Source organism: Elaeis guineensis, chromosome 9, assembly GCF_000442705.2.
Source record: "Elaeis guineensis isolate ETL-2024a chromosome 9, EG11, whole genome shotgun sequence".
NCBI classification, from domain to species: domain Eukaryota; kingdom Viridiplantae; phylum Streptophyta; class Magnoliopsida; order Arecales; family Arecaceae; genus Elaeis; species Elaeis guineensis.
The window spans coordinates 70158376-70169942 of NC_026001.2; the positions used below are offsets into that span (position 1 = coordinate 70158376).

The 11567-nt window shown below is 37.4% G+C and overlaps 1 non-coding gene across 1 annotated transcript; it reads left to right on the top strand.

The window, feature by feature from the left end:
• The first annotated feature begins 11072 nt into the window (after positions 1–11072).
• Positions 11073–11178, top strand: LOC140851842 (small nucleolar RNA R71). The gene has a single exon (XR_012134599.1). It is a non-coding gene; the product is annotated as a small nucleolar RNA R71 (small nucleolar RNA).
• Positions 11179–11567: the final 389 nt, after the last annotated feature.

Consider the following 11567-nt stretch of genomic DNA (forward strand, 5'->3'; position numbering starts at 1 on the left):
TAGTGAAAATAAGCCGTCAATGAAAGATATAAGCCTATATCCCCATGGAATTGGTTCAAAGAGAGACTTCCAAGGGAGATAGTTGTTACCATCAAGCTCGATTGAGATTAGATTTGGGATATTGAAGATGACAAGGGAGGTACGTAGCAAGAGAGGATTATAGTTGGAATAAAGAATGTGATGTTGTCGATATTATTAGGATAGAAATATTTGAATGAGAAGAAGGGCTAAGTTTGTACAAAGAAGACAGTGATGCTAAGTTATACTCTGATACCATAAAAGAGATGCAATATGATGGTTAATATCCCACTTGATTGGTTTAGATTTGTTTATGTATTGAATATATATAGAATATACCTGAGTGATTATAGGAGAAAAATAAGAAGAATATTTTAGCAGTAATTAAAATTCAAAATTTGAATTTGAATTTGAATTGAGTAAAGGTAGAAGAAAAAGAAAAGGATTACAATAATAGTTTGAATTCAAAATTTGGAAGTTGGATTTGAGTGGAGAAAATTTATGACATGTTAGACATTGCCTTTATAAAAGTGGAAGGTTCAGCTTCAACCAGAAAGGTAAAAAATCCTTTACCAAGGTCCATTTATTTCTTGTCCTTGTGCTTCTTTTAGATTTAGAAGGTCAATGATCAGGGTTAAACCTCTTCCTCTTTCTCAAATCATAAGAAACTTCTAATTCACAAGGGCTACAGTTGGAGGATAAATCAAATTAAATTGGATTTGGGACTTGATCTGTAAAAGAAAAATATTTTCAAAACAAGTAGCATCTCTAACCTTAGTGAGAGTATTATTAGAGATGTCATTTATTACAAATTTATTACTAGGATTTATAGGTGCTACTATCTAAGGAATACACTACAAGACTGCATAGGTTTTAAGGCCAATTTTCTTTACTTAGATTCATGTATACCTAGCTTAGTTAGGAACTCCCATACTTTGAGGTAATCTAAACTAGGAGTTCTACATTCCCAGAGTTTCAAAGATATCTTATTGCCATCCTTAAAGGTGTTCTATTTTGAGTGTAATATCCTACTAAAAGAGCTTCCCCCACAAGCTTTTGGGTGCACATGAATTGATTAACATTGAGCTAACAATATCATTAGCATACAGTTTTTCAATTCTACTACACCATTGGACTTGTAGAGTAAGAAGTTACCTCATAAATGATCCTGTGCTCTTGACAAAATAAGGATATTTCATTTGAGGTATATTCTCTATCTCGATCAAATCTAAATCTTTCAAGAATTTTTTCAGTCTAGATTTCAATTTTAGCCTTAAAGATTTTAAATCTATTTAAGAATTTACTTTTAGATCTTATTAGAATGTATACAATATCGAGATAAATAATTAGTGAATATTACAAGGTAATAATTTTTGCCCCAAGTTGGCAATTTGATAGAGTTGCACACATCATAGGAACATGATCAAGAATATTAGAGTTTCTATGAACTAATTTGAAAGGTTTTCGAGTACTTTTAGTTTAAGACAAATTTCACATTTGTATCTTTTTATCAAAATAAATTTTAGAAATTAAGTTTAAGTTAGACATGTGATGGATTTGATGAAAATTTTTATAACCAAGCTGATCATGCCAAATATTAGAAGATTCAAGGTTGAAAATGAGTGAACAAATTTTACTAGATTCTTTAGGAAATACACTTAATTTGAATATATCCTAATATACAAAGTCTTTTCCAACAAGCTCATTATTATGAGTGATTATAAATTTATTAGATTGTAACACAATGTAATAGCCTCTAGATACAAGAAGAGTTTCACAAACTCGATTTCTTCTAATGTTGGCAACATACAACACTTCATGAAAGATTAGATTTTTTTTCGATGTTATTTGTAGATCCAATTGATTTTTTTCCAAAACTTATATTATAGAGTAATTCCCAAGCACTACGTCCTTTACTTGATTCCTAAAAGTTGGAGACTTAGGGGTGATCGAAAAAAATATGCACATTAGCTCTAGAGTCAAGCCACCAATCACAAGAAGAATGGATAAAGAATACTAAAGGTTTTCATTTTCTAACTTGAATGAAGGTTGGGCTTGATCTTCAATCATGTTCGCTTGTGATTTAGGTGCTCCGCTCTTCTATGATCGATCTTCTTATGATAGCAATTCTTCTCCAAATGATTGGTCCCTCTGCACATGAAGTAAAAGGTCTTCTTCTTTTTTGGCTTCTAATTGGGATCGTTTTAGCTGATAGGATTAAGTCATCTTGCTTGTGACTCAACTCACAAGAAAAGCTCACTCAGGAGGGAAGGAGAGAATCAACTAATGCTTGAATTTTATATCTTTTAAAGAATTTGCAATCAGCTAGTTTAGCCTTTTTAAGAAAATCTTGAAATTTATAAATTTAGATACTAAAGGATTGGATTCCATCATGACATATTTATGAAATTTGGATATAATGAATCAATCAAGATTGACATCATCCATTTCATATTTCATTTCAAGAGCATCTAGAAATTTCTTAATTGACTTAATAAGAAGGTACACATCATATAAAAAAATAGAAAGAGCACTAAGGATCTTATAGCAGCAATAGAAATCCATTTTTTCAAGAGGTTTTGTATATGAGCCAGAAGATCTATAATCTTGAGGACTGGGAAAAAATAAAGGTTGAGAAGTAGATCCAAGAGATGTTCAGAATCAAGGGGTTCTATGGCAAATATCAAACCTAAAGTGATGGGCTAATATTCTACTCAGTTTTGCTAGAAGAAAGATTCATTAAATATCTTAGTTTAATTGCATTATGATCATCAAAAGAAGCCAATTATGAAGTTTCTATATTTCAATTTGTTCTACAAATATAAAGGTTTAGCCTAATATGTTTGAATGATAATGAATGATTTTCAATAATATAATGCTAGGTTTTGAAATAAATGCAATACAAAGTAATAATAGTAATAAAATTATATGATAGTACTAAGAAAAATGACAAATAAAATAACTTTGAATTCTGCATGGTTTTGAAAATAATAATATTTTTTGCACAATATTAAAGATATATAAAACTTGTACATAGATTTTAAAGAAGCAATAAATTTTTGTACATATTTTTAAAGTTATAGAAAATTTCTCTGCAGACTTTAAAGATGCAGAAAAGTTATACATAGATTTTAAATCTATAAAAAATTTTTGGCAGATTTATAGATATGGAAAATCTGGCTTTCACTATTTTCAGATCAGTATAAATTTTTTGAAAGATTGATTTTTGCAAAGAAAACAACCTCTAAATGATAAGAGTTAAAGTTTTCTAATTTTATGAAATCAAAGCAAATTTAATTCTAAGCTATAAAATTAAATTTAATAAGCAACCAATAGTAATTTCTGGTTTTATCAAAATCACATTCTTAGATTGTTGGTGGAAAATAGCCAACAAATTGTTATTTTGCTTCGAAATGATAAAATGAATTAAAAACTTTACATCACAAAACCATGAGAATCGATTGATTGAAAGCTTGTCTGGATTGATATGTGTGAGAATACTGCTCTAAGAATATATATATAGGTCTATGACAATCTCATCCTCATAGTACAATAACATGGTTTAGTCCAATTTTTCTCTAAAAAGTATAATCATTAAGAGGTTTGACTCGATGATTCTTTCAGTTACCAAGAAAAAGAAGAAGAAAGTGAAAAAAATTTAGATAAAAAAAAATAATGGTAGTAGCATCTCGATCATAGAAGCAATATGTTATGAAAGATAAGAGTATCAGAGGAAGTGGATGTGATGCATTCAAACATATCTCAGGATGCTTGGTCCAAAGTCTATTTATAGACTCTATTTGGATGATCGAGATGATGAGATGGTTCCAAAAATACATGATATTTTGGAAATAGCTATCTCTTTGGGTGTTGTAATATTTCAAATGGAGGTATTTACAAAATGGTATACATCCTGATACACTCGCCCCTACCTTGCTAGGTGCATGGCTTAGCTACATTGAGCCATGCACATGCGCACATGTGTGGTCACCACCCACCTCTCCCAAAGTCCGATTCGGGTTTCATATGATGGGATTTGTATTTAAGCAGGAGGACTTATTTTCATATATCCAATTGGAGACTAAAAATTTAATTGAAAAAGTATCAAAACATTTTGTTGGTGAAGAATTCCGCCGACGTCAGAGAAGGTGGAGTCGAGGGGTCGCATCCGTCGTTGGGACCTGCAAGAAAAGTCTAAACCAGAGTTGGAGGTGCTCCGGCAAGACCCTCCGATGTTCAAGTCAGTACTCTGCCTCAATAGAAATGGAGTACTCGAATGGAAATTTTAGCAGAGTTTCGAGATAGAGTTTTGAGCTTAGAAAAGAACGTATTTGAGGGTCCCTTTTTATAGACGGAGAGCATAACTGATTGACAGCAACGTCTGTAACCACCTGGTAGTGGGCCGTTCAGGACCACGTGGTGTTTGTTACGGAGAGTAGTGGCGTCAGGGGCCGATCAGGGCCACGTGGAGTTTGTTATGGAGAGTGGAGTGCTGTCCGTTGTCGCGACTTGCTAGGGAGTGGTAGAGTCACGCGGAATCCGTTACAGAGTGTGGAGTAGGGTAGTGGCCATTGTCGTGACTTGCCAGAGAGTTCGGATCGGTTGGCTGAAGCTCGGCTAGGATGTCTGATGGAGCGAAATGGCTCTCTATCTCATCAATCCAGGAGAAGCTCGAATGTTTTCGAGGTTGCTGACGGGTCTACTATCGTCGGGTACCTAGAGCGCTGATGCTGCAAACAGGAACCATCTGCTGTAGAAGCTCGGACGGGGACTTTCTGTTGGAGAAGTCCGGTTTCATGATGAATCCGACAAAGGGTCGACCGGCAGTAGACTTCGGATGGCGTTGGGGAGGTTCGTCCGCTGAAGGAGTCTGAAGGGTCCTGTGGCAGTCCGGTTGGTGTTGTTGAAGTCCATATGGGGATTACTTATTGAAGAAGCTCGGCTGAAGTCCGCCTGTAACAAGAGTTTGGAAGGAATTCATTTACAGTAGAAGCTCAGATGGAATTCGCTTACAGTAGAGATTCGGAGTAGACCACTCACAGTAGAAGTTCGGAGTAGAGATCCTATTGGTGGAGGCTGTTCATCATAGAAGCTCGTCTGTGATTCACCCACTGTAGAAGTTCGGATGGAGCTCAGCCCTGGTAGGAGTTCGGATGAAGTCCACCTACAATAAAAATTCGGGGTAGAGGTCTGGCTCTCACAGGAGCTCGGATGAAATCCAGAAGGCGGTCGACCGTCATAGAAACTCGAATGAAGTTTGGTTACTATAGAAGTCCTGCTGTTGGGAAAGCTCGGCCATTGATGAAGTCCGGAGTAGAGTTGATCGTGGCTGGAAGAAGTCTAAAAGAGATTCGGAGAATAGTCGATCACTGTAGAAAATCAGCTGATAAAGGAGTTCGGAGGGTGTTTGGAGCAATCCGGTAGATGAGTGGAGAAGCTCATGATTGGAGAAGCCCGGATGCCATTAGAGAAGCTCGGACGATCGAGGGAGTTCAGAAAGATGCCACACAAGGTCGAAAGTCGAAAAAGCCCCGGAAGGGTCGGCCTTTTACAAACTTCGACTGGGGGTATTTTATACCCAACACCAGTCCCCCTAGTTCCAAGTTCAGGTTTCGAATGAAGGTAGTACAGAAAAATTTTCACAACCGAAGTTACCTTCCTTGATTTTCGCACTCGGTGGTTTCCAGATATTTTGGTGTTTGGCGCGCTGGTGCCGGAGCCTTTTCAAATCGAGGCGATCCGAAAAGATTTTTTCGAAATTCTCACTAGAGCGTTGCTCTAGGTACGGCACAATAATGATTTTATCAGCTGTCAGCCATTTTCGGCCACCTGCCATGGTGAGTGGGACACGCGGTGAGTGTAGGTCGACCAGAGGAGATCCGCAATCATTACTGTGTCGGGTCCTGTTGCCTATTTAAACCCGCTCCCCTCCTTCAGGGATTTTACTTTGCCTGAGAGTCCTGTTGATGCCCTTCTTCTTCCTGAGAGCTCCATCCTTCCTCGATGTCCTTTTCGGCCTTAGGTGTTTTTCGAGTCGTCCCCATCTCTGCATCTCTGCATCTTTCGGACCAGCCTAGGTTAGTTCCAGAACTCCTCTCTTTGTTTTTTCTCTTGTTGTTCTTCTTTCATTTTTCTTCTGTCACATTCCATCTGTTCAGTTCTCCACGAACTTTTCGTTTCTTATTTTTTCCAATTTTTTCAAGATTTTTAGGGTTTTTGTTGGATTCAAAATGTCCTCTAGCACTTTCTCCTTTAACAGTTCTAGGAGTTCGTCCGTCCCAGCTCCCCAAAACCTTATCTCTATAGAAGAACCTCATCTGGTCTTTGTACCAGACACCATCCCCAGTTCTCTGACTCTGGAGGAACTCTTACTGATTAGGATTCAATACGGAGTTCCTCCGAAGTATGAGCTGGAGCTTCTCGGGCTGACTGGCTGGGCTAGCGCTCCTCCCCCCGGCTGCTTCTGTCTATACCAAGAAGCTTTCCACGTCGGGCTTCGACTTCTGCTTCCCCCTTTTGTTATTGCTCTCTTTCGCTTCTTAAACATTTTCTTAGTTTCTGTTGTGCTGAACTTCTTTAGGTTTCTAATAGAATTTTTTTCTCTTTGTAGTTTAGCTGAAGTTCGGTCGATGCTTTCTTTGTTTAGAAATTTCTACACCTTCAAGCGTCATCACTCGACAAAGGACTGATGGTACTTCTCCCCTCAGTTCGATAGAAAGGGGTTACTGAAAGGTGCCCCCTCTTTGATGCGTAGTCGTTGATAGCACCAAAAATAACTCTACTCACTACGTAGGTAGGATGAGTCGAGATCGTATCCTCAGGGACCTTGGGCTAAGTTGAGATTGCAAGGTAAAAGAAAGAAGCGTTATTTTTGATTTAGAAAATAAATTATCTTAAAATTGAGGTAATCAAAAAATAAAGAGCTCGGGAGTTTTGAATTAATTTGCACTAGTAGAGTTGTATCTCTTTTTTAACTAAATAGATGTGATTAATCTTAGGAAAAATATCTGTCTTTCCTCGGCACGCTCTGTACCCGTAGATCACGGTGCGTCTCCGGAAAGTACTAGGTAAACAACTCTTTTTTCCTCGGCACGCCCCGTATCCGTAGATCACGGCGCGTCTCCAAAAAGTAAAAGTTATTCCTTATATTAATCTAACAAGAAAGCATAAATAAAAGCATATGAAAGGGAGCAAATAAAGAACTCATGATAATTTAAATAAAAAGCATAATCTTTATTGCATATAAAGAAATACAGAAAAGTTTAGAATAATAAACCATCTCTGTGTTGTTACAAAATTTCTTCTCCACTCCCGAGACTGCTAGCCTAGCTGCTCATGAAGTAGTCCCTTTCTATTCCTCTATGCAAGGCTCTAGAAGAATTTTTGGGCTCCCCCTCTAATGGGAGTACAAAAACCTTTTTATAGGTGTTAGGAGGGAGGAGTTTTACATGATTTTCCGATGTGGGACTAAAAAAATACAAATCTTTCAAAATATTTCTAAATATTAATTTTTTTCCTTTAATAAGCATTTGTTTGACGTGCGCCCACACCTGCGCGATGCTGCACCCGTGCCCGCGTCCTCGCCGTGTCCGCCCTCGTCCGCGCGTCCTGCCCGCGTCCACGTCGCATCCTGCCCGCGTCCACGCGCGGATGTTCACGCGCGGACGTTCACGCGCGCCACTTCCTTTTATTTTGAATTCATGTGAAACATGCGCCCAGGGAAAATCAACGTGAACCAACCTTTTCACATACCAAAAAGAAACTTTTATTTCTTTACAATGATATCTATATCCTTTTGGATTCCTTGCATAGTATCTTCATTTTCTATAATACCGGATGCGTCTTTCTTTTATTTTAATTTTATTTTAAGTCCAAATTTCTTCAAACTTGAGTCTTTTTGATCTATGAATCGGACTCTTTGTATCGGCGATCACCTTTCCTGTAAAACATAGAAAGAAACATCAAATTCTTAATAAATAAGATAAATTAAATATAATTTTTTAATTTAAAATACTTAAATTAAGTATTTATCACACCCCCCAACTTGAATTTTGCTCGTCCTCGAGTAAAATAGATATATCAGCATTGTGTACCAACTCGATTTTGAATCAAAAATTAGGTTAGGCATCCCAAAAGGTAGATGATACTTGGTCAGATCATTAAAGAGATATTTCATTGGATTATCAATTTGACCCAATTAGTGGTTGAGTATTAACTAAAGAAATTTCAGAGCTTTTCTTTCACCAACTTCCCACTTTACTCTTTAAATCCTCTAACTTAATGGGAAGGAGGTTTATTATCTTCTTGCAATTTAGTCCCCTTAATATATATATATATATATATATATATATATTTTTAATATATAATATTGCCTACCTTTTTATGCGAACCACAACGCTTACTCAGGCGAAAGGGCCCGGTTACTCAGTAGGAAACCAATGTTGTTGTTTTTTTTTTTTTTTTTTAAGTAAATTTTAAGAAGAATTTTTGCATACCTCGATCTTTCCACCCAATTTCTCATGAAGCAGATTCTTTATTGAGATCAGTAAGAAGAGGGTTGTAGAATCACTCCTAAAATTTGGTCTAGTTTAAACCCTACCATTCATTGGGTTTTCTTAATAATTTATTCCTCAGTATCTCTAAAATTATCTTGACCATTAATCATTCATTTATTAGGATGCCTAATTAACTCTTAATCAAAATAAAATTTGAATACACAAAACTAATTATTTCTGACCATACTCGAGGATTTGATTAATTTCCTTCCCCCCCCCAACTTAATCTACATTGTCCTCAATGGAGTAGGAAAGCAAAGAAAATAACAGGAGAGAGTGCACCTGAGATAATTTTGCTTCGAAAGTTGAAGATAGCTTCATTGATTAATAGGCTCTTGTTCTAAATTTCTGCAGCTGTGGTAAAGTAAAAAAAAAATATATGAAATCGTTGGGTTGCCTCCCAACAAGCGCTAAGTTTTATGTCTTCAGCCAGACGTCAAGTTTATTAACAGACTCTTCCATACAGAGTGGTCCTTTATTCTTTAAAAAAAATGATGATCAGTTAAAACAAAATAGAAGAAATTTGGGTTGCCTCCCAAAAAGCGCTAAGTTTTACGTCTTCAGCCAGACGTCATATGCAATAAAACCAATAAAAGATGAGCAATGGCTCATACTTGATTGTCCATGGAGGAGTGGTTTTATCATGTGGTGTATCCAATAATATGTTAACTTCTTTCATATATCCCTTAAAGTCATACACTCCAAAGTGAGCCAAGCAAGTATCTAAGGGGTCAGGTGCTAGAATTGTGGGTGTTGCATCTTCTATAATGTCTTTTAGTGTATCTACTTCGAAGCAACTATCCATTGATGGTCCTTGGGAAGCACCAAACACATTCAGTCTCAGTTTCTTATTTCCAAACGATACGTCCATGACTCCTGTCCTACAATTGATGCATGCATTCGCCGTAGCTAGGAAGGGTCGTCCTAAGATAATGGGAATTTGTCTGGGGTTGCCACTTAATTCCATATCGAGAACCAAAAAATCAACTGGAAAGTAAAACTCATCTACCTTAACCAAGACATCCTCAAGCATTCCACGGGGTTTCTTAATTGATCTGTCGGCTAACTATAATGTGACTGATGTGGGTTTCAGTTCTTTGAATCCAAAAAGTTCATACACCAAACTAGGTAAAAGACTCACACTTGCCCCTAAATCCAGAAGAGCTTTTTCAATGTGATAATCTCCTATAACACAGGAAATGATGGGGGCTCCTGGGTCCTTAAGCTTCGAAGGAGTGGCATGCTGGAAGACAGAACTAGCCTGTTCAGTGAGACATATTTTTTTTGGGATTTGTGATCTAGATTTACATTTTTAGGTGCACAAATCCTTCAAAAATTTGGCATAAGCAGGGACCTGTTTGATTGCGTCTAGAAAGGAAAGATTAATTTGGACTTGCTTAAACAATTCCAACATCTCATCAAGTTTTCCTCCCTTCTTATCTGCAGGAATAGGGGCTTTCAGGGCATCCGAAAATGGGGCTTTAGGCAAGTAAGATAATTTCGGTGCAGTTGGTTCCTTCTCTATTTTCAGGTCCTCCTTATTTTTGGGTGATTTGGCTTCAGTTAGAGGTTTAGGGTCAGTCTCATTGGTTTTACTAGTGTGTTCAATGACCTTCCCACTTCTCAGAGTCATGATTGATTTGACATGTTCAGAAAAAGCTTCTGGGGTATTATAACTCTCAATCACAAATTGCCCTCTTGGGTTGCTCTCGGATTGGCTAGGTAATTTTCCTTCTTCCCTCCTACTGAATGCAGTCGCTAGTTGACCTATTTGGGTCTCTAGCTTAGCAATGGATTGTGTGTGGGAGTTAAGGATCTGAGTGTTGACTTCTAATCGTTCTAGTACTTTCAGGACTTTTTCCTCAAAAGCTGAGCTGTGACCAATAGTAGATGGTTGAGGAACATTTTAAAATTGATGGTATGGTCCATGCCTATATGTTGGGTCTTGATATTGAGGTCGAGGCGTGGCAGGACCAACCACTGGTTGTGGTCTCCAGAAAAAATTTGGATGGTTTCTTCAGCCGGGGTTATAAGTGTTCGAATATGGATCGTTTCCTGGTCTGCGAGCTTGTTGGACTTGAGCTTGCTGAACCTGCTCGTGCACAAACTCAGGAAATTGAGGTGCGGCTGAGCATTCACTAACAAAATGGTTCGGACTTGCACACAATGCACAAACTTCTTAGATTGGGTTAGGTGGAATCGGGGATTGTCCGGTATTTAGAAGACGATCTAATTTTTGGGACAGTTCATCTACCTTTTGATGGATATCTATGGCATTTCCTACTTCATATATTCCATCTCTTTTTGGGTTTAACATGGGTTTATCTCTAATAGAGGCAGACATATGATGTAATAAATTTTTACTTAAAATTTCAAACAGTTGCCATGCCTCATCCTCACTTTTCAGCATGAATGTCCCACCGCATGATGCATCGACCATTTGTCGATGTCTTTCAGAGAGCCCATCATAAAAATATTGGATTAACTGCCACTTGGGTACAGCATGGTGGGGATATTTTCTAATAAGGTTCTTTAATCTTTCCCATGTTTCATGAAACATTTCTCCATCTAATTGGGAAAAACTAGTTATGGCTTTCCTTATTTGATTCGTTTTTCCTATGGAAAAATATTTCTTGAGAAACTCTCCTTGCAGCTGGTCCCAGGTTGATATAGTCATGGAATCCAAAGTATGTAGCCAGTATTTGGCTTTGTCCTTAAGTGAAAAAGGAAATAATTTTAACCTAAGAGCATCATTGGAGAAGTTGTGAATTTTGACAGTTGAGCATATCTCAAGAAATTCTTCAAGATGTTTATAAGGGTCCTCATTACTAAGTCCATAAAATGAAGGTAACATTTGGATTATACTCGACTTAATTTCATATTGAGTGGCCTCCACAGGGGGCACTTGAATACAAGGAGAGTAGGTATATGTGGAAGGAGTAAAGTACTCCTTCAATTGCTTGGGTGGATCATTCTCCTGATTTCGGTCCATAT